General features: G+C 48.1%; 1 protein-coding gene across 16 annotated transcripts in view; it reads left to right on the top strand.

Moving 5' to 3' along the window:
* Nucleotides 1-20,572, top strand: part of LOC143031548 (ELAV-like protein 1) — a 486,883-nt gene that overhangs the window by 301,753 nt on the left and 164,558 nt on the right. For 14 of the 16 annotated variants that reach the window (XM_076195544.1, XM_076195556.1, XM_076195553.1 and 11 more), the window contains one exon: nucleotides 11,548-11,641. The exons of the other annotated variants lie outside the window; for them this stretch is intronic. The gene's annotated coding sequence lies outside the window, so the exon portion shown is untranslated. The remainder of the gene's footprint in view (nucleotides 1-11,547; nucleotides 11,642-20,572) is intronic. 16 annotated transcript variants of the gene reach the window in all.

Raw genomic sequence — 20,572 nt, 5'->3', positions numbered from 1 at the left:
CCTTCTCTCACCTTCCCTCTCTCCCCTCTCCCCTCTCCCCTTCCCTCTCACCCCCTCCCTCTCCCCTCTCCCTACCCTCCGTCACTGTACCTCTGCCCACTTTCGCCCTCTCTCCCCTCTCCCTCTCCACCCCCTCCCCTCTCTCCCCTCTCCCCCTCTCTTCACTTCTTTCGTCGATCCAAACACAGGAGGGACGGTTCTGTCCGTCTTGTGACTCACCATTGTCCTGGATCACGTGCCGGGCTCGTGATCGACAGCCGTTACCCTCCCGGATGAGAGCTCAATAGTTTATGTAGGGCTCGATCTACGATTACGTCACGTGACCTTACGCTCCTGCTCCTTGCCCAAGGGAGACGGTGACAGCATTCAGTGTTTTTCATGTTTTAAGCCCGGCGACGATCACGGGACTGGTGAGTTAGCAGTCCAGGAAGGTGAATGAAATCGCCCGGCGGCGTACAGGATGGGAGGGGCGCGGGGGGGGAGAGTGGGAGGGGGTTCGGTGGATCGGGAGAGGGGGGAGGCGACCTACAGCTGCTGGGATGTAAATGTGTGCTTGGGGCAGCTGGGAGATAAGCTATTGCGGCTCGGCCCGTGTGTTGTCCCCCTCTCTTCCTCTCTTCCTCTCTTCCTTCTCTTCGTCTCTTATTCTCCTCTTCTTCCATCTCTTCCTCTCTTCTCCTTTCTCCTCTCTTCTCTTCTCTCTTCTTCCTTCTCTTCCTCCTCTTCATCTTTCTTCCTCTCTTCTCTATTCATCTTTCTTCCTCTCTTTTCTCTCTTCTCCCTTCTCTTCTCTCTTCTCTCTGATTCTCCCTTCCTCTCTTCTCCTTCTCTTTCCTTCTCTTCATCTTATTCTCCTATTTTCCTCTCTTGTCCTCTTTTTCTCTCTATTCTTCTCTCCTCCATTCTCCTCTCTTCTCTTCCTCTTTTCTTCAGTCCTCTATTGTCCCCTCTTCTCTTCCTCTTTTCTTCTTTCTTCCTCCAAGCTCCTCTCACCTCTATTCTTATCTTCCCCTTTCCTCCTCCTCCTCCCCCTCCCCCTTCCCTCCTTACTTATCATTCAATCTTCCATTTTTCTCTCTTCTTCCCCTCTCTGTGCGCTCTTTAATTTCCCCTCCTCCCTCTTCTTTCCTTCTACCTCTCCTCTTCCCCCTCCCCCTCTTCTTTTCCCATCTTCCCCCTCTTCCCCTCCCCCTCTTCCCTCTTCTTTCCCCCTCCCCTCTTCTTTCCCCCCTCCCCCTCTTCTTTCCCCTCTCCCCTCCCCCTCTTCTTTCCCCTCTCCCCTCCCCCTCTTCTTTCCCCTCTCCCCTCCCCCTCTTCTTTCCCCTCCCCCTCTTCCCCCTCCCCCTCTTCTTTTCCCCCCTCCCCTCTTTTCCCCCCTCCCTTTTTTTCCCCCTCCCCCTCTTCTTTCCCTCCCCCTCTTTCCCCCTCCCCTCCCCCTCTTTTCCCCCTCCCCTCTTTTTCCCCCTCCCCTCTTTTCCCCCTCCCCCTCTTCTTTCCCTCCTCCCCCTCTTTCCCCCCTCCCCTCCCCCTCTTCTCTCCCCCTCCCCCTCTTCTCTCCCCCCTCCCCCTCTTCCCCTTTTCCCCTTCCCCCTCCCCCTCTCCCCCGCTGCACCTCCACTCTTATCATAATCTTGCCAGTCACACGCACCGAAGCCTACCCGCTATCTTCCTCCTCTTCCTCCTCCTCACCCTCTTCTTTTTCCTTTTATTCTTCTTCCTCCTCTTCCTCTTCTCCATCCTCTTGTTCCTCGTCCTCCATCCTCTTCCTCCTCCTCCTCTTCTCTCCTCTTCTCTCCTTTATATTTTTCTTCATTTTCTCCATCTCTCTCCTTTTTCCTCCACTCTCCCTCTTCCTCTTCTTCCTCTTCTCCTCCTCCCCCTCTCCCCCTTCCTCCTCCTCCTCCTTTCTCTCCTCTTTTATCATCAGTCTTCCCTCTCGCTCGACTTCCTCAACCCTCTCTCCTCTTCCTCCTCTCCCTCTCTCTCTTCCTCTTCTCTTCTTCCTCTCTTCCTCCCCTCTTCCTCCTCTCTTCTCCCTCCTCTCTTCCTCCACGAACAGACGCTGATAACCGTACAATCTCGACTCATTCTCATTTCCTCCTCCTCTTCCTCCTCCTCCTCCTCTTCCACCTCCTCTTCCTCCTCGTCTTCCGCCTCTTCCTTTCCTTCTTCACTCCCTGCTCTTTCTCCTCTTCATCCCTTTCTTCTCTTCCTTCTTCCCTTCCTACTCCTCCTCATCTTCCCTTTCTTTTCCTTCTTCCCTTCCTCCTCATCTTCCTTCCCTTTCTTCTTCCATTTCCTTCACTTCCTCCTCCTCCTCATCTTCCTTATTCCCTTCCTCCTCCTCCTCATCTTCTTTTCCTTCTCTTCCTTTCCCCTCATCTTCCTTCCCTTCTCTTCCTTTCCCCTCATCTTCCTTCCCTTTGTTCTCTTCCTCTCCTTCCTCCTTCGCTTCCTCTCTTCCTTCTTCCCTTCCCCCTCCTCATCCTTATCCTCCTTCCAATCTCGCCACCAGATCGATCTCTTAGCCCCTTTCCCCCTCCCCTTTCCCCCTTCCCCCCTCCCTTTACCCCTCCCTTTACCCCTTCCCTTCCCCCTTTCCCCCTCCCCTTCCCCTTTCCCACTAGCCCCTCTCCCCCTTTCCACTAGCCCCCTGTCCCCTTTCCCCCTTCCCCCTTTCCCCCTCCCCTTTCCCCCTTTCCCCCTCCCCTTCCCCCTTTCACCCTCCACTTTCCCCCACCTACTTCCCCCATTCCACCTCCCATTTCCCCTTCCCCATTCCCTTTCCCTCTCCCCCTTTCCCCCTCTCCCCCCCTTGTCCCGGGAGGTCCCCCCCCGCCGAATAAAATCGTCTGGCGTCAGTTTGTATAAATCTTATTCTGTGTGTATATAGCGTGTATGTATACATAATGAAAGAGACCATAGGGCCTACACTAGGGAGTTCCATGCCATCCCCATCCACAAAGTTGTCTAGCCGTATGGTGGCTTTCAAAAGAACACAATGAAGGCGAATGCAAGAGACCATAGGGCCTACACTAGGCAGTTCCATGTCCATGACCACCTGTCATCCACAAATATGTTTAGCCAGGAGTCTGGGGGATTTTAAAAGAGCATAAGAGTGAAGGAGACTGCAAGAGACCATAGGGCTTACACTAGGCAGTTCCATGTCCATAAAGCTGTCCAACTTTTTTTTTTTTTTCTTTCTTCTATAGAACAACCGATAATAGTTTCAGCGCTCGGTATCTAACTAACTACTATCATGGTTACTAACTTTATTCCATTCGTTGACCACTCTTATTGATAAACCAATTCTTGAACATTTCCTTCGTAAACTTATATTTGTTAAGTTTAAATCCATTACTGCAAGTCCTGTGCGGTATTGGATCACGTGTTGGACTCGTGATCGACAGCTATTTCCCTCCCGGAAGAGAGCTCAGAGCTCGTATGACCGATCTATGGGTAATGCTATGACCTTACACGCACACACACCCAGCTCCCCGCCCACGAGAGTTGGAGTAACGACTCGAAGCGCAGCGATACTGAAATAATTTCAACCCTGGGCAGGATTCGAACCCAGTACCGCCGGTACCATCCTACTGACAGTCTGGGACTCTACCAACCGCGCATGCCTGTGTATGTGTGTGTGTCTGTGCATGCGTATGTGTATGTGTGTGTGTGTGTGTGTAACGTTTGAGCTTCATTCTGACACGGGGAGGAAACGTTTTGTTTAACCTTTCGAAACGTTTCTAAATTAACTAGCTTCATGTACGTTTGCCTGTGTGTGTGTGTGTGTGTACGCGCGCCTGTTTTCTTTGTATGCGTTTGTGTCTGTGTGATTCATCATGGTCTTGGATCACGTGCTGGACTCGTGATCGACAGCCATTTCCCCTCCCGGAAGAGAGCTCAGAGTTCATATATATGACCGATCTATGGGTAATACTGTGATCTAACACGCACACACACAACTCCCCGCCCTCGAGAGTTGGAGTAACGACCCGCAGCGCAGCGATACTGATATTATTTCAGACCCGGGCGGGATTTAAGTCGGACCGCCGTAGTGGCGGCCTCGACCGCTACCACTGCGCCACGTGACGTGTGTGTATGTATGTATGTGCACTTGTGTCTGCATGTGTGTGTTTGTATGTTTAATTTATTGGACTAATCTTAATTAACAGAGCACGGTTTATACTCGTGGGGCTCCGCTTCTTTATGGGTGGGGATGGCAGGTAGTCATGGCCATGGAACTTCCAAGTGTAGGCCTTAGGGCCTGAAGTCTCTTTCGTTCTTATGCACTTATTTGGTTTTTAATCTATTGTGGAGTTCGGTAAGTCTGTGGAAAGCGGTCTTTCTTGAAGTGGATCACGTGCTGGACAATGATCGACAGCTGTTACCCTCCCGGATGAGAGCACAAAACTCGTATACCATATATGGCCCGGTCTATAGGTAATAATGCAGTGACCTTACACACACACACACACACACACACACACACACAAAACGTACCTTGCCCACTAGAGTTGGGGTACCTGATTGCAGTGCTATGACGTATTTCCGGCCTAGGCGGGGGCCAAACTCGGGACGCTGCGTTGGCGGTCGAGCGAGGTACCACTACACCAGTAATCCAATACGCGCATGTTTTGGGGAATTTGAATGTATCATCACTTAGGGAACTGGGCGACGGCATCCTTCTCCCTCCTCCCCCTTCTCTCCTCTCCCCCTCCTCTCCTCTCCCCCTCCACCCCTCCTCTTCTCTCCCCTTCCTCCTCTTCTCTCCCATCCTCTCCCCCTCCTCTTTCTATTTGGGTTTTCTTGCTCTCTTCTTGATACCTCTCTTCTCTTTTCCTGTTCCACAAACACCTACTCTCTCTTTCCCTCTCTTCCTCACTTTCTTCCTCCTCTCTTCCTCTTCTTCCTCCTCTCTTCCTCTTCTTCCTCACTCTCTTCCTCTTTCCCACCCTCTCTTTCTCCCACTTTTCCTCCCTCTCTCTCCCTTCCTCACTCTTTCTCCCTCACTCCCTCCCCCTCTCTTCCTCTCTCCCTCTCTATCTTACTCCTCTTCTTTCTTTCACTCCTCTCCCCTCCCTCTCTTTCTCCCTCTTTTCCCTCTCTTCCACGTCTCTTTCCTTTTCCACTTTTTTCATATTTTTATCTTCCTCCCTCCTCCTCCTCCTCCTCCTCCTCCTCCTCCTCCACAGGAGAAGGGAGGTGGAGGGGGGGGGACGTGGCCGCTCTAAATATTGACTTTATTTCTAAACATTCTTCCTCCACTCACTTCCACCCCCTCCAATTCTCTCTCTCTCTCTCTCTCTCTCTCTCTCTGTGTCTCTGTCCCCTCTCTCTCCCCTCCCTCCCCTCTCTCTCTCTCCCTCCCTCCCTCCCTCCCTCCCCTCTCTCTCCCTCCCTCTCCTCTCTCTCTCTCTCTCTCTCTCTCTCTCTCTCTCTCTCTCTCTCTCTCTCTCCCCTGCCGTCTATGATCTCTTTATCCTCTTCATACTCCTTCTCTCCCTCCCACACTCCTCTCGCTCCCTCCTTCTCTCCCTCACTCCTTTTCCCCCTCCTCTCCTTCCTTCCCTCACTCCCTCTTTTCCTCCCTCACTCCCTCCTTCCTCCTCTCCTTCCTTCCCTCACTCCCCCTTCCCCCCTTACTCCTTCCCAATCTCTCTCACTCCCTTCCCCCTCCTCTCCTCCCCTCCCTCACTCCCTCCCCCTTTCCTCCTTCCCCTCCCCTCCTCTCCTTCCCTCCCTCACTCCCCCCTTTCCTCCCTCCCACCCTCCCTCACTCCCTTCCCCCTCCTCTACTTCACTTTCTCCCTCCTTCCCACCCTTCCTCCTTCCTTTCCCCCTCCTCTCCTTCCCTCCATCCCTCCTTCCCACCCTCCCTCACTCCCTTCCTCACTCCTCTCCTTCCCTCCCTCCTCTCCTTCCCTCCCTCCCTCCCCCTTTCCTCCTTCCCTCCCCCTTTCCTCTTTCCCTTCCTCTCCTTTCCTCCTTCCCTCCCCCTTTCCTCCTTCCCTTCCCTTCCCTTCCCCTCCTCTACTCTACTTTCCTCCCTCACTCCCTCCTTTCCTCCCTCCCTCCTTTCCTCCCTCACTCCCCCTTTCCTCCCTCACTCCCCTTTCCTCCCCCCTTTCCTCCCTCCTTCCCACCCTTCCTCCCTCCCTTCCCCCTCCTCTCCTTCCCTCCATCCCTCCTTCCCACCCTCCCTCACTCCTCTCCCTCCCTCCCCCTTTCCTCCTTCCCTTCCCTTCCCTTCCCCTCCTCTACTCTCCTCCCTCACTCCCTCTCCCTTTCCTCCTCCCCTTCCCCTCCTCTCCTTCCCCTCCTCTCCTTCCCTCCATCCCTCCCCCTTCCTTCACTCCCTCCTTTCCTCCCTCTCTCCCTCCCACCCTTTCTCCCCCCTTCCTTGGGGGCGTGCCTTCCCCTCCTCCCTCCCTCTCCCCCCTTCCCCTCCTCTTCCTCTCCCCTCTTCTTTGTCTTCCTCCTTGCCCTCCTCTCTTCCCCTCACCCCTCCACTCCCCTCCTCCTCTCCCCTCCTCCTCTTCCTTTACCCTCTTCGTCCTCCTCCTCCTCCTCCTTCTCCGTCTCTTCTTTGTCTTCCTCCTTGCCCTCCTCCTCTTCTTCACCCTCCTCCTCTCCTCGTAGGTTGGCTTGGCGCCTCCTTGTGGAACACGCGCTGCGCAGATCACCCCCCTCCCCTCACCTTCCCCCCTATCCGGGTGGTGGTGGGAAGAATCTGGGGAGAGGTTGGGGAGCTTGGTTGGGGGTTGGGGAGGAAATGAGGGTTGTGTGTATATATATATATATATATATATATATATATATATATAATATATAGTTTGTTTTCTGTTTTTGGGGTGTGGTGTGTATGTATGCATGTGTATATGTGTGTGTACGTACATGTAATATTTTATTATGTTTTTCGGGGGTTGTGTGTATATTTTTTGTTTTTGGGGTTGTATGTATGCGTGTGTGTGTGCATATATATATATATGTGTGTGTGTGTATATATATATATATATATATATATATATATAATTTTTTAGTGGGAGGTGTTGTCAGTAAGTGTGACGGTCGTATTAGTGGCGCGAGTGAGTGGAAGCCGCCGACTTAGTGGCGTGTTAGTGGCGAGGACACCGCCCGAAAGAGAGAGAGAGAGAGAGAGAGAGAGAGAAGAAGCACGCTTCACTGTGTGTGTGTGCGTGCGTTCTCTCCTCTCTCTTGCTCTCTCCTCCTCCTCTCTCCTCCTCTGTAACGATCGTCCTATCGACCGAAATGCAGAGTTCTGCTTCTCCTCCTCTTCCTCCTCCTCCCTCCCTCCCTCCCTTCTTCATCCTCCCCAATACCTATCCCATTCCTTGTATTCCCATGTCTCATCTTCTGCCTATTCCTCTTCCCATTCCTCTTCCTATTCTCCCATCCCCCCCCTTGTCCCCCCCAGTCGACGCGTGCGCGACCGCCGAAGATGATTTTGTGTGCGCGTCTCCGCGCGCGGTCAATTCCAGCGGTGGATTGGAGGCGTGGTGGGGGGCCAAGGGGGAGAGCTTCTGGGGGGGGGGATTGGAGTCTTCCACCCCCGGCCCTTCCCTTCTTCCCCTCTTCCTCCTTACCCTCTCTTTCCCTCTTCCCCTCTCTTCCTCCTCTCTTCCCTTTGTTACCTCTCTTCCTCCTTCCCCTCTCTTCCCCCCTTTACCCCCTGTTCACCTCTCTTCCCCTCTCTTCCTCCTTATCCTCTCTTCCTCTTTACCCTCTCTCTTCCCCCTCTTCTTCCTCACCCTCTCTTCCCCTCTCTTCCCTTCTCTTCCCCTCTCTTCCTCCTCACCCTCTCTTCCCCTCTCTTCCCTTCTCTTCCCCTCTCTTCCTCCTTACCCTCTCTTCCCCTCTCTTCCCCTCTTTACCCTCTCTTCCCCTCTTTACCCTCTCTTCCCCTCTTTCCCTCTCTTCCTTCTTATCCTCTCTTCCCCTTTACCCTCTCTCCCTTTCTTCCCCTCTCTTCCCCTCTCTTCCTCCTTACCCTCTCTTCCCCTCTCTTCCTCCTTACCCTCTCTTCCCCACTTTCCCTCTCTTCCTCCTTACCCTCTCTTCCCCTTAACCCTCTTTCTCCCTCCCTTCCCCTCTTCCCCTCTCATCCTCCTTACCCTCTCTTCCCCTATCTTCTTCCTTACCCTCTCTTCCCCTCTTCCCTTCTCTTCCCCTCTCTTCCTCCTTATCCTCTCTTCCTCCTTACCTTCTCTTCCCTCTCTTCCCCTCTCTTCTTCCTTACCCTCTCTTCCCCTCTCTTCCTCCTTATCCTCTCTTCCCCTTTACCCTCTCTCTCCCTTTCTTCCCCTCTCTTCCCCTCTTCCCTTCTCTTCCCCTCTCTTCCCCTTTACCCTCTCTTTCCCTCTTCCCCTCTCTTCCCCTTTACCCTCTCCCTCTCTTCCCCCCTTTACCCTCTCTCTTCCCCTCTCTTCTTCCTCACCCTCTCTTCCCCTCTCTTCCTCCTTACCCTCTCTTCCCTTCTCTTCCCCTCTTCCCTTCTCTTCCCCTCTTCCCTTCTCTTCCCCTCTTCCTTTCTTTTCCCCTCTCTTCTTCCTTACCCTCTCTTCCCCTCTTCCCTTCTCTTCCCCTTTACTCTCTCTTCCTCCTTACCCTCTCTTCTCCTCTTCCCATCTCTTCTTCCTTTCCCTCTCTTCCCCTCTTCCTTTCTCTTCCCTTCTCTTCCCCTTTACCCTCTCTTCCCTTCTTCCTTTCTCTTCCCCTCTCTTCTTCCTTACCCTCTCTTCCCATCTCTTCTACCTTACCCTCTCTTCCCTCTTCCCATCTCTTCCTTACCCTCTCTTCCCCTCTTCCCTTCTCTTCCCCTTTACCCTCTCTTCCCCTCTTCCTTTCTCTTCCCCTCTCTTCCCCTTTACCCTCTCCCTCTCTTCCCCTGTTTCCCTCTCTTCCTCCGTATCCTCTCTTCCCCTCTTTCCCTCTCTTCCTCCTTATCCTCTCTTCCCCTTTACCCTCTCTCTCCCTCTCTTCCCCACTCTTCCTCCTTACCCTCTCTTCCCCTCTCATTTATTATTAGTTATATGTCAATTTATTATTGTTTGCCATTTACCTGTTTGTTTATCATTTAACTATACCTATGCATTTATTTATGTTTTTATTTGTTATTTACATTATTATAGTTTTTATTTATTCTTATTATGTTTTTTTTCGCATCCGACTTAGATATGGACCAATAGGTCTCCTGTCTGCATGCACAGCCTTTGTAGATAGCGAGTGAGGGGAGAGAGGAACTGAATTTGTTAATTATTGAATTATTATGTATTTTAGTTTTTTATTTGTATGTTGTTAAGATGGGATGGTTGGGTGTCTTTCAGTTGGCTAACCCCCCCCTTTATATGGGGGGAAGAAGCCATTGGTATTTAGTTGTTATTTGTTAGATTTTATGATTAATTTCTTCATTTGTTTTGTTTTATTTCAATATTTTTATATTTTATTTTTATTTTATTTTTTGTATTTTTTACGATTATTTTTATTTATACATTTTTTATTTAATTTATTTATTTTATTGTATTTTTCCCGAATGTTGTTGTTATTATTACTATTATTTTATTTTTGTATTTTCCCGGTTGTTATTTTTATCTATTTATTATTTTTGTTATTTTTCCCGATTGTGAAAGCGACGCATTTGTAAAAGTGTGAAAAGATGAACAACACAAGCGTTCCGTCCTCTCGTAGCACAACCGGGTCTGCCAACTCCCCCCTCTCCCCCCTCTCCCCCTCTTTCTCCCCCCTCTCCCCCTTCTCATTCCCTCTCCCCCTTCTCATTCCCTCTCCCCATCCCTCCCCTCCCTTTCTCATTCTTCTCCTCTCCTCTCCCCTCTCCCCCTTCTTCCTTCTCCCCCTTTCCCTCCCCCACCCTCTCCTCTCCTTCTCCCCAGCCCTCCTTCCCTTCCCCCCATCCCCTCTAACTCTCCTCCTCTCCCTCCCTCTCCCTCCCTCTCCCTCCCCTCCTTTCTCTCCTCTTCTGTCATCAGTATAGGATGATTTTCTTGCTGTGAATTCTTTGATTAAATGACGGTGGGGTGGGGATGGGGGGGGGGAAATTAACTTAAAATTTGTTAGCTTTTTTGTGGGGGGGAAGGGGGGCATCTCTTCCGTTTTGCCTCAGTGACTCCAAAAAGGATAGAGGCGCTGGAGACAATCCTCTCTCTCTCTCTCTCTCTCTCACACACACACACACACACACACTGTCACTGTTTGAAATCACGACTGTAGATTAAGTGTTCCCAGCTGTTTATCCAAAGCATCTCCAACCCCCCCCCCTCTCTCTCTCTCTCTCTCACTCTCACTCTCACTCTCTTGGTTGTGAGAGCTCTTAAAATAAATTCCTGTGACATGTCAGTTGCGCTCATTCTTTATTATTATTTTATTATTCTATTTTTTATTTATTTTTTTATCGGGCATTAAGAAAATAATGTTATTTTTGTTAGATATAATTCCTTGTGCATTATTTACTACTACTATTATTATTATGATTTTATTTATTTATTTATTTTATTCTCTCATCGTGAATGTTGTGTTTACCTCCTTCAAGGTGGTCACGTTTTCGGTCATGTTTACTTGTGGGCATCTTTACCCAAGAAAGTAATGAGCGGGTTTTTATCGTTATTCATCCATATATGATCTAATAATATTTTTGTTAAGTTGGATAGCCGCTGACGTTCTGACGATTGCGGAAGACATTTTTTTTTCCCCTCATTGTTCAATATAAAACGGAAGTTTCCGATATTATCTGTGAACAGATGAATATCGGAAACTTCCGTTCCACATTGAACAATGAAAGGAAAAAAATGTCTTCCGCAATTTTGAGCGGTCAGCTACACAGATCGTCAGCGGCTATCGAATTTAACGAAAATTGTATCAGAGAGAAGACTACCCCAAGATGTAATGATAATAATGTTTATTATTATTATTGGTGTTGTTGATATGCCCCCTTTTGGTCAAGGGAGGCGACGACACGACCGGGCTGGACCCCATGGAACAAATAATTATTATCTATAAACATGGAGCATTTTCCCCCATATAAGGGGGGTAGCCAACTGGAAGTCACCCATCCCACTCCCCACCGCACTTACCCCCCTTTCCCATCTTAGCTCCTCGTGGATGACGGGTCATCCCTCCGTCCCGCCCACTGCCCAGAAGGGTCGGAAGCAATGCAGTAAGGCACAGCACAACCATTCTACACTAGCCCGTCTCCCCTGCCCTCTCCCTTCACTGCTCAACAGACATTCCCCTCTTGAGGGGCTGCGCGGTGGTGTGGGTTTTGCCTTGGTTCTGGATAGCCTTGTCTAGACGGGGAGGCAACCTAAACATCGGCCACCCAAAAAAAAAAAAAAAAAAAAAAAGCGGTGGCTTCCCACAACTGACAGGGCTTTGTCTTACAAGGGGTTTTTCACTTAACACTTCGTGGGAGTTTAGGATGGCGAGTTAATCTTGAGCCAGAAGGAACTCGCTCAAGCCTGCCACAGATGGTTTTGGCGCCAACAGCTGACCAGCTTTTCTCGCTCTTTCCAGGTTGGTGGCAAGACGAAGCTCACGCCGACGCCAACAGCTGGCGACAGACTAGTGTGCGGACCAACTCTCGACACAATTCCCAGGACGTTTTTAAGTAAATATTTCGAGATTATTTATTATTATTATTTGTAGTTATTTTTTTTTTTATTAGTATGATTTTGTAGTTATTATTTTGTATCTAATCATTTTTTGTTTATTTTCTTTGTTTATTTGTAAATGGAAGAGTGCTGGTCTCGCATTCGCTTAGTCGTGGGTTCGAGTCCTGCCCGGTTCAATTCCCAGCAGTGGCCGTCTGTTACCTGCCGCAAGGCCCCTAAAGCGCGCGCGCGCGCACACACACACACACACAATTATATATATATATATATATTAACTCTCTTGATGGCGCAATCGGTTAAGTCACTATCACTTGTCACACGCTAGCTCAGGTTCGAGTTCTTGGCTGTACCACGTTTCAGTTTCTACATGTATGCCTCCTCGAGTTTCTCGATGTTGTTGGCTTACAATTAAAGTGAATTGTGGTTGATAAATGTGTGTGTATATAATATATATATATATATATGGCAAAGGTGACGGCTTCGGCCGCAGCTACTCAGCGTCTCCTGGTGTTGGCTCCTTACGTCATTTCGGATTACAGATACATGTGACGTCATAATTGGAAGAAGTGACGTCATAATAGAGGGAGCTTAGTGAGCAAAAGACAGACGATAAATACGAAAAAAAATACACGAGAAAATACACATCTGTGCTTACGTGAAGGTGATAATTATTAACTAGATTTGTGTGAGGGATCAATAATGGGCTTAGGTCATGTGCTGGGCATGGGATCGACAACAGATATTCGCCGGATGAGAGCTCGTTCGGTTGACCTATCCGTGGCCTTCACGGGCTCGTACACACACACACACACACACACACAGTGATAGCGATCGCGGCCGCCAATACGGCGGTCCTGGTTCGAATCCCGCCCAGGGCTGAAATGATTTCAGTATCGCTGCGAGTCGTTACTCCAAATCTCGTGGGCGGGGAGTTGGGTTGTGTGTATGACCCATAGATCGGTCATATATATATGAGCTCTGAGCTCTCATCCGTGAGGGAAATAGCTGTCGATCACGAGTCCAATACGTGATCCAAGGCCATGGTGAACCAGCGTTTCTATCCGTGTAGACGAGAGATAGGAAGACGAGGAAGAAGGAAGATGAGGAGGAATACAATAATAGGAAGGGGAAGAGAAGAAGAGGAAGATAAATAGGAAGACGAGGGAGAATAAGACTAACAGGAAGAAGAAAAATAGGAAGACGTGAAAGAAATAGTTTGACAGTAAATAGGAAGGGGAAGAGAAGAATAGGAAGAAGAGGAAGATGAATAGGAAGACATACATACAGACATATACCAAGGCTTTTTCCCCCTTACAAGGGAGGTAGCCAAAAAGGAAAAGGCATAAAATCATTCCCACCCATTCCATCCCTAAATACACTCCACACCCCTCCACCCTCCCTCTCATCTTAGCACCTCCTGGATGACGGGTCATTCCTGCACCTTGTCCACTGCCCTGGGTCAGAAACAGAGTCGCAAGACACAGCACATCCACAGCAAGGCCGCTTCATTAAATCGGCGACCCCCCTGTCCGACCCCCCTGTCCGTCCCCCCATGCATAAAGGAGAAGACGGGGAGAAATCCCTTTGGGCTGCGTCAAATTTGCTCACACATACTACCTCACCTCCATCCCCCCGCCCATTCCACCTCATCCATCACAACATCATCCATATACAACCATTCTCCATTCACCCCTGTCTTCTGTCCTCTCCCGTCCTTCCTCAACAGACATTCCCCTCTTCCCCAAAGCCCCCTTCACCCCATCCATCCACCTCATCCTAGGACGTCCCCTCATGTTCACTCCCTCTACATCTGCCTTCCATACCTCTTTTACTAGTCTTCACTCATTCTTTTCATGTGTCCAAACCATCCTAATACTCTTTCATCAACCCTATCTCCCAACCCCCTTTCCACCCCTGTTCTCCCCCTCACCTCCTCATTTCTCTCTCTAGCTTAGTAACCCCCATCATACTTCTCGGACACCTCATCTCAAACACATTCAAACTCCTTCTCTCTTCCTCTCTTATGTTCCATGTTTCTGCCCCATACAGTGCTGTTGGCACAATCACTCCTTCATACAGTCTCCTCTTCGCATCCATTCCCAAATGTCTATTCCTCATTACACTTTTTAATCCACCAAGGCATTTACTCGCTTCTCTCAATCTACATTCTACCTCCACTTTCACTCCATCTTTCCCTGCCACATTTGCACCCAAGTATCTAAAACTATCCACTTCTTCCAGTCGCTCTCCCTTAATGCTCTCTTCCGGACTACTGCCACTTTCACCCCTTGTACATCTAATCACCTTTTACCCACATTTATCTTCAACTTTCTTCTATCACACACTCTCCCAAACTCTGTCACCAACTTCCTCAATCCCTCCTCCGATCCTGCCACAAGCGCAGTGTCGACCGCAAACAACAGCTGGCTCACCTCCTTGTTTTTTCCATTTTCTTTAACCATCTCCAATCCCTGACCCACTACCCTTGCATTTACCTCTCGCACTACCCCATCCATGTATAAGTTGAACAGCCAGGGCGACATAACGCATCCTTGACGAAGTCCCACCTTTACCTCGAACCACTCACTCTCTCCATTTCTAATCCTGACACAAGCTCTACTACTCTCATAAAAACTCTTGACAGCTCCTAGAAATTTTCCTCCTATCCCGTATATCCGCATAACCTCCCACGGTGCCTTTCTGTCTACCCTGTCGTAAGCCTTTTCCAGATCCATAAAGGCCCCAAAAAACATCCTTCCCCTTTCCTATAGCTTTCTCACATATCTGCCTTACCACAAAAATCTGATCTACACAACCTCTACCCGATCTAAATCCACACTGTTCCTCACCAATTACTCCCTCTGTTCCTCTCCTAATCCTCTCAATCAAGATCCTCCCATAAGCCTTCCCAACTACACTTAACAAGCTAATCCCTCTGAAACTACTACATTCACATTTGTCCCCTTTACCCTTGTAAAGTGGAACTATACAGGCACTCCTCCAGTCCTCCGGCACTCTACCCTCTCTCCAGCAAACATTAAATAACCTCACCAGCCAGTCCACCATCACTGTTCCTCCTTTTTTTTTTTTAGACATTCTGCATGGCATCCATCCAGATCAGGTGCCTTACCTGCTTTCATCATCTTAACAACTGCCTTCACTTCATCCTTTCTTATTTCTCCTCAATTTTCCTCACTCATCACTCTCATTTTCTTAGCATTTCCCACTGCAGCTATCTTTCTCTCCCTATCTTCCTTCACATATAGCAACTCCCTAAAATATTCTGCCCATCTTCCCCTTACTGCCTTCTCTTCCATTATCATCTCTCCATCTGCACCTTTTACCTTTTCTTCTCTACTTGATTCGCCTCCTCTTCCTCTCTCAATTTCTTTCCAAAACATCTTTTTATTACTTTCAAAATTTTCTGTCATACTCTTACCCCCATTTCACATCTGCTCTCCTCTTTGCCTCCTTTACCTTTTGCTTTACTTCTCTTTTCTTTTCTTTGTACCTCTCATATGACTCCCTCGTCCTATTTTGTAACCAATCCGTGTAAGCTCGCTTCTTCTCTTCTACAACCTTCTTTGTTTCCTCATCCCACCATTCACTACCCTTTCTTCTATTTCCTCCTGTCCTTGTTCCACACACCATCTTTGCACACTTTGTGACTCCCTCCTTGAACCATCCCCATTCCTCCACACCTAGTTCTACTCTATCCATCACTCCCTCCCACTCCTTCAGATTCTTCTTGTACTCCTCTTTTTCCTTTTCATTTAAAGAGTTCACTCTAAGCACCTCCCTACCTTTTGTCCCTTTCCTCTTCCTCCATCTATCCTCCACTCTCAACTTACTTTCCACCAAAAAATGATCTGATATTCCCCCACCCTCTCCCCTTAGCACATGTACATCCCTAACTCTTCATATTATAATCCTATTTACCACTACATAGTCCATTAACGCTCTATCTACCACCCTTCCCTCCACCACCCTCTCCCATGTGTACTTATGCTTGACTTTCTTCCGAAACACTGTATTTGCTATCATCAACTCTCTAGACACATTTCCACCAACTCTCCACTACGATTCTTTCCTGGAACTCCACATTTCCCAACCACTCCATCAATTGGATCATTTCCTAACCCTAGCATTAAGGTCTCCCAGTACTATTACATTGATATTTCTCCCTAAATCCTCTATGCACTCATTTAAATCTATCCAAAAGGCCTCCCTTTCTTCTACACTCTTCTCACTGCCAGGCCCATATGCACTTACAAAGACCCACATCTCCTTTCCCAGTTTCACCATCATCCACATTATCCTTGAGGAAATCTCCTTCCACTCCACTACACGTTTACCTATCTCTTCACTTACTAGAATAGCCACCCCTTCCCTCCCTCGCCCTTTCTTCACTCCTGATAACCCCCCACTTACACTCGCCCTTCCCTTTCAACTTAGTTTCACTCAAAGCCAACACATCCATCTTTCTTCTCACAAACATACAACCTATCCCTTCCCTTTTACTCTCATCTGTACCACATCCACGCACATTAAAAGACCCAAACCTTAGGGTGCTGGTCGGAAAACTCCCAGACCCTCTTATGCCTTTGCTTTTTCTTTTAGGAATGTCCACTGTGAAGCTACAAGGAGAAGGATGCCTAGTCCCACTCCCCGTCCCTTTCTTCTCGCCTCTTACGATCCAAGTGGAAATACTTGGTGGCAGTATTCTTTTCCCCCACCACAGGGAAGGTAGGCGAAAAAGGAAATGAATATTCAGAGAAATTGTACCGGAAAGTAAGAAAGTGTTGGGGGACAGCATAACGGAGGGACAGTCGTAGTATAAAAGTGTCATCATTTCGCTATGAACAGAGTTTTCCTCTATCACAGCCAAAATGATGTGTGGCTCTGGTCCGTAGGGGCGCCCCATATAGACCCTAAAGTATCAACTGCATGCCACTTTGCCACAATAACATGCAGCCAATACCCCAGACGGAAGACGAGTGAGAATAAGACTAACAGGAATAAGAAAAATAGGAAGACATGAAAGAAATAGTTTGACAGTAAATAGGAAGGGGAAGAGAAGAAGAGGAAGATAAATAGGAAGACGAGTGAGAATAAGACTAACACGAAGAAGAAAAATAGGAAGACATGAAAGAAATAGTTTGACAGTAAATAGGAAGGGGAAGAGAAGAGGAAGATAAATAGGAAGACGAGTGAGAATAAGACCAACAGGAAGAAGAAAAATAGGAAGACATGAAAAAAATAGTGTGACAGTAAATAGGAAGGGGAAGGGAAGAAGAGGAAGATAAATAGGAAGACGAGTGAGAATAAGACTAACACGAAGAAGAAAAATAGGAAGACATGAAAGAAATAGTTTGACAGTAAATAGGAAGGGGAAGAGAAGAAGAGGAAGATAAATAGGAAGACGAGTGAGAATAAGACAAACAGGAAGAAGAAAAATAGGAAGACATGAAAGAAATAGTTTGACAGTAAATAGGAATGGGGAAGAGAAGAAGAAGATAAATAGGAAGACGAGCGAGAATAAGACTAACAGGAAGAAGAAAAATAGGAAGACATGAAAGAAATAGTTTGACAGTAAATAGGAAGAGGAAGATAAATAGGAAGATTAAAATAGAGAAATAATAGGATGAAAGACAAGAGGAAGCGGGGAGAGGGCGTTGGGGGGAAGGATGAATAAGCGAACAAGAGGGGGAGGGATGATGGGGGGATTATGCGGGGGGTTGAATGGATGTGTATAGAGGGAGAAAAATTTGGGGGGTTATATTGGGGAGGAAAGGAGCACGAGGGGGGAGAAAAGGGGGGGTTATATGTGGAGGAGGGGAGATGAGTAGTCGACGGCACAGTATGGGGGGATAATGGATGAGATATGGGGGGATGGGGAGGAGGAAGAGATTGGGGGCAAGGGGGAGAAGACGCTGACATCCACGGGTTTTCTTTCTCTCCCCCCTCCCCCTCAGATGGGAAGGCTAATTGGTAACTGGATTTCTTGCCTGGCTTCTCTTCCTCCTCTTCTCTTCCTTCTCCTCTTCCTCCTCTCCTCTTCCTTCTCCTCTTCCTCCTCTCCTCTCCCTTCTCTTCCTCCTCTTCGCCCATCCCCTCTTTCTTTTCTTCCTCCTCCTCCTCTTCCTCCTCCTCCTCTTCCTACTCCTCGTCCTCCTCTTCCTCGTCCATCTCTTCCTTCTCGTCCATCTCCTCTTCCTTTCCTTCCTCCTCTTCTTTCCCTTCCTCCTCTTCCCTCTCTTCCTTTACCTCTTCCTCCTTACCTCCCTCCCTCTATCATCTTCCCATTTCCTTGTTCCCCATTCCTTTTCTTCCTCTTCCTCCTCTCCTCTTTCTCCCTCCCCCTCTCTCCCTCTTCCTCCCTTCTTCCTCTCTCCCTCTTCCCTCTTCCTCTCTCCCTCTTCCTCCCCCGTCTCCCTCCTTTCTCCCTTCCCTCCCTTTTCTCTCTCCTCCTCCTCTTCCGCCCTCCTCTTCCTTCCTCTTCATCCTCTGTATCTACGTAAAGGAGGGAAAGCCTTGAGGTAGCCTACTTGTTTTATTGGTGTTACATTTTTTGCAATTTTTTTAGTGTATTATTGAAAGGATATGCGCGCGCGCACACACACACACACACACACACACACACACACACACACACACACACACGACCTAGAGTTGTACGAAAAGTATAAAGAAATAAACACTTTGAAAGAAGAAGAAAAATACACATTCCTCTTTCTTTCTCTCTCGACCTTCACTTGGACATTTAAGACATTTCGTAACATTTGGCGAAAATGTACATTTGTTTCGTTATGTTTTGTTTTGTATTTCGCTCGATTGTTTGTGTGTGTCTCTCTGTCCACGATCTTGGACCACGTGTTGGACTCGTGATCGACAGTTATCCTCCCGAAAAAGACCTCGTAGGTGACCCTATCTACTGTAGTGCTGTGTTTGCATCCGTGTGTGTGTCTATATATATATATATATATATATATATATATATATATATATATAATATGCGGAAGTAACAACCATGAAAAATGAAATAACGAAACGGAGCGCTTTCATATAATTACGTCTTCAGTGCTATTACAAAGGATTACAAGGGATTATAAAGGCAGAGCATGCCGACAGACCTTTTGGTCCATAACTAGGTCGGATTCGGAAAAAAAATAAGGGTAGATAAAAATAAAAATTATAAAAAAAAATGCATAGGTATTGCTAAATAATAAGCAAACAGGTAAATCGTAAATAATGATAAATTGACATAAATAATAATAAATAAAAATCAAGCAAATAATCAGACAAATATTAGCAAACAAATAAACAAGTAATATAAAATAAATGATAGTAATTACAGCATGTTGCTTAGGTGTTTATCTAAACGAATCTTAAAGCTTCGAACTGAACTACGTTGTACCGACTCTGCAGGAAGTTTTTTCCATTCATTAACTACACGGTGGGCCAAGTTGTTTCTACCCACTTCCAAATTAAATCTATTTCCTGAGATAATATACGAAAGCGCTCCGCCTCGTTAGTTTAATTTTTCGTGGTGGTTACTCCTGTATTTGTGAACACACTTTCATACTGTTTTTATTGCATATATGCGTGTATATGATATATATATATAATATAATATATATATATATATGTGTGTGTGTGTGTGTGTTGTGTATGTTTAAGACAGATTGAACAATTTTAGAAACTGCCAAGGGATTGGAACCCTGACCTGTGCGTCTTGGCTTTGTGATTATGCACGCATAGGTCAAGGTTCGAATCCCAAGGCAGAGCTCCTAATATATATATATATATATATATACATACATACACGAGTATGTATAAAATACACAGATGGGGATTATGTATATATAGAGAAAGAAGAGTGGGGGGATAGGGGGTATATTGGTGTCATATCCCCCCTTTCCCCCTCCTTTCCCCCCCCCCCCCCGGTGCCTGCCTGCCTTCCTGTCAGCCCCAGTGGCTGGCTGACAGGCTGACTGCGCGTGTTTTGCTGTCAGCCCTTCCGTGGGCGAATTTATGGGACAGCTGGTGTTCCCGAGCTGCCGCCAGCTGGTGCCACCGCCCTCTGCAGATGGCACCGCCGCTTCCGCCATCTTGTCTTCCCTCCTCCTCCTCCTTCTCCACCTCCTCCTCCTCCTTCTCCACCTCCTCCTCCTTCCTCTCTCCTTCCTCTCTCCTCCCTGTTCCTACTCTCGTCGTTCTCCACCTGTTCTTCCTCTTCATCCTCTTCTTCATCATCCCTCCTCCTCCTCCTCCCTCTTCCTCCCTCTTCCCTCTTCTTCCTCCTCTTCCTCCTTCACATTTCTATTCCTCTTCCTCCTCCCCATTTCTATTCCTCTTCCTCCACCTGTTCTTCTCTATCATCTCCTCCCTCCTCCTCCTCCTCCTCCCTCTTCTTCCTCCACTTGTTCTTCCACTTCATCCTCCTCCTCCTTCCTCTCTCCTCCCCGTTCCTACTCGTCTTTCTCCACCTGTTCTTCCTCTTCATCCTCTTTTTCCTCCTCCCTCCTCCCTCTTCTTCCTCCATCTGTTCTTTCTCTTCTTTCTCTTACTCCCCCTCCCTCTTCTTCCTCTTCCTCCATCCTCCTCCTCCTCCATCCTCCTCCATCCTCTTCCTCCTCCCTCATCTTCCTCTTCCTCCTCACATTCGTCACCATTATCTAAGTATCACTTTATTATCACCTCGGGAATCCCCCCTCCTCCCTCCCTCCTCTCTCCCTCCCTCCCTCCTCTCTCCCTCCCTCCCTCCTTCCCCTCTGCCATCCTCCTCTCCCTCCCATATCTCCCTCTTCTCCCTTCCTCCCTCCTCTCCCTCCCCTCCCTGCCTCCACCTACCTCTCTCCTCTTTTTCTATCTCATTCCTTCTCCCCCCCCCTCTCTCTCTCTCTCTCTCTCCTTTATAAATGATT

Source organism: Oratosquilla oratoria, chromosome 12 (genome assembly GCF_046742065.1).
Source record: "Oratosquilla oratoria isolate Oo_2021 chromosome 12, ASM4674206v1, whole genome shotgun sequence".
Taxonomy (NCBI): Eukaryota; Metazoa; Arthropoda; class Malacostraca; order Stomatopoda; family Squillidae; genus Oratosquilla; species Oratosquilla oratoria.
The sequence above is the reverse complement of the archived record's forward strand: the minus strand, read 5'-3'. Positions and strand labels throughout refer to the sequence as shown.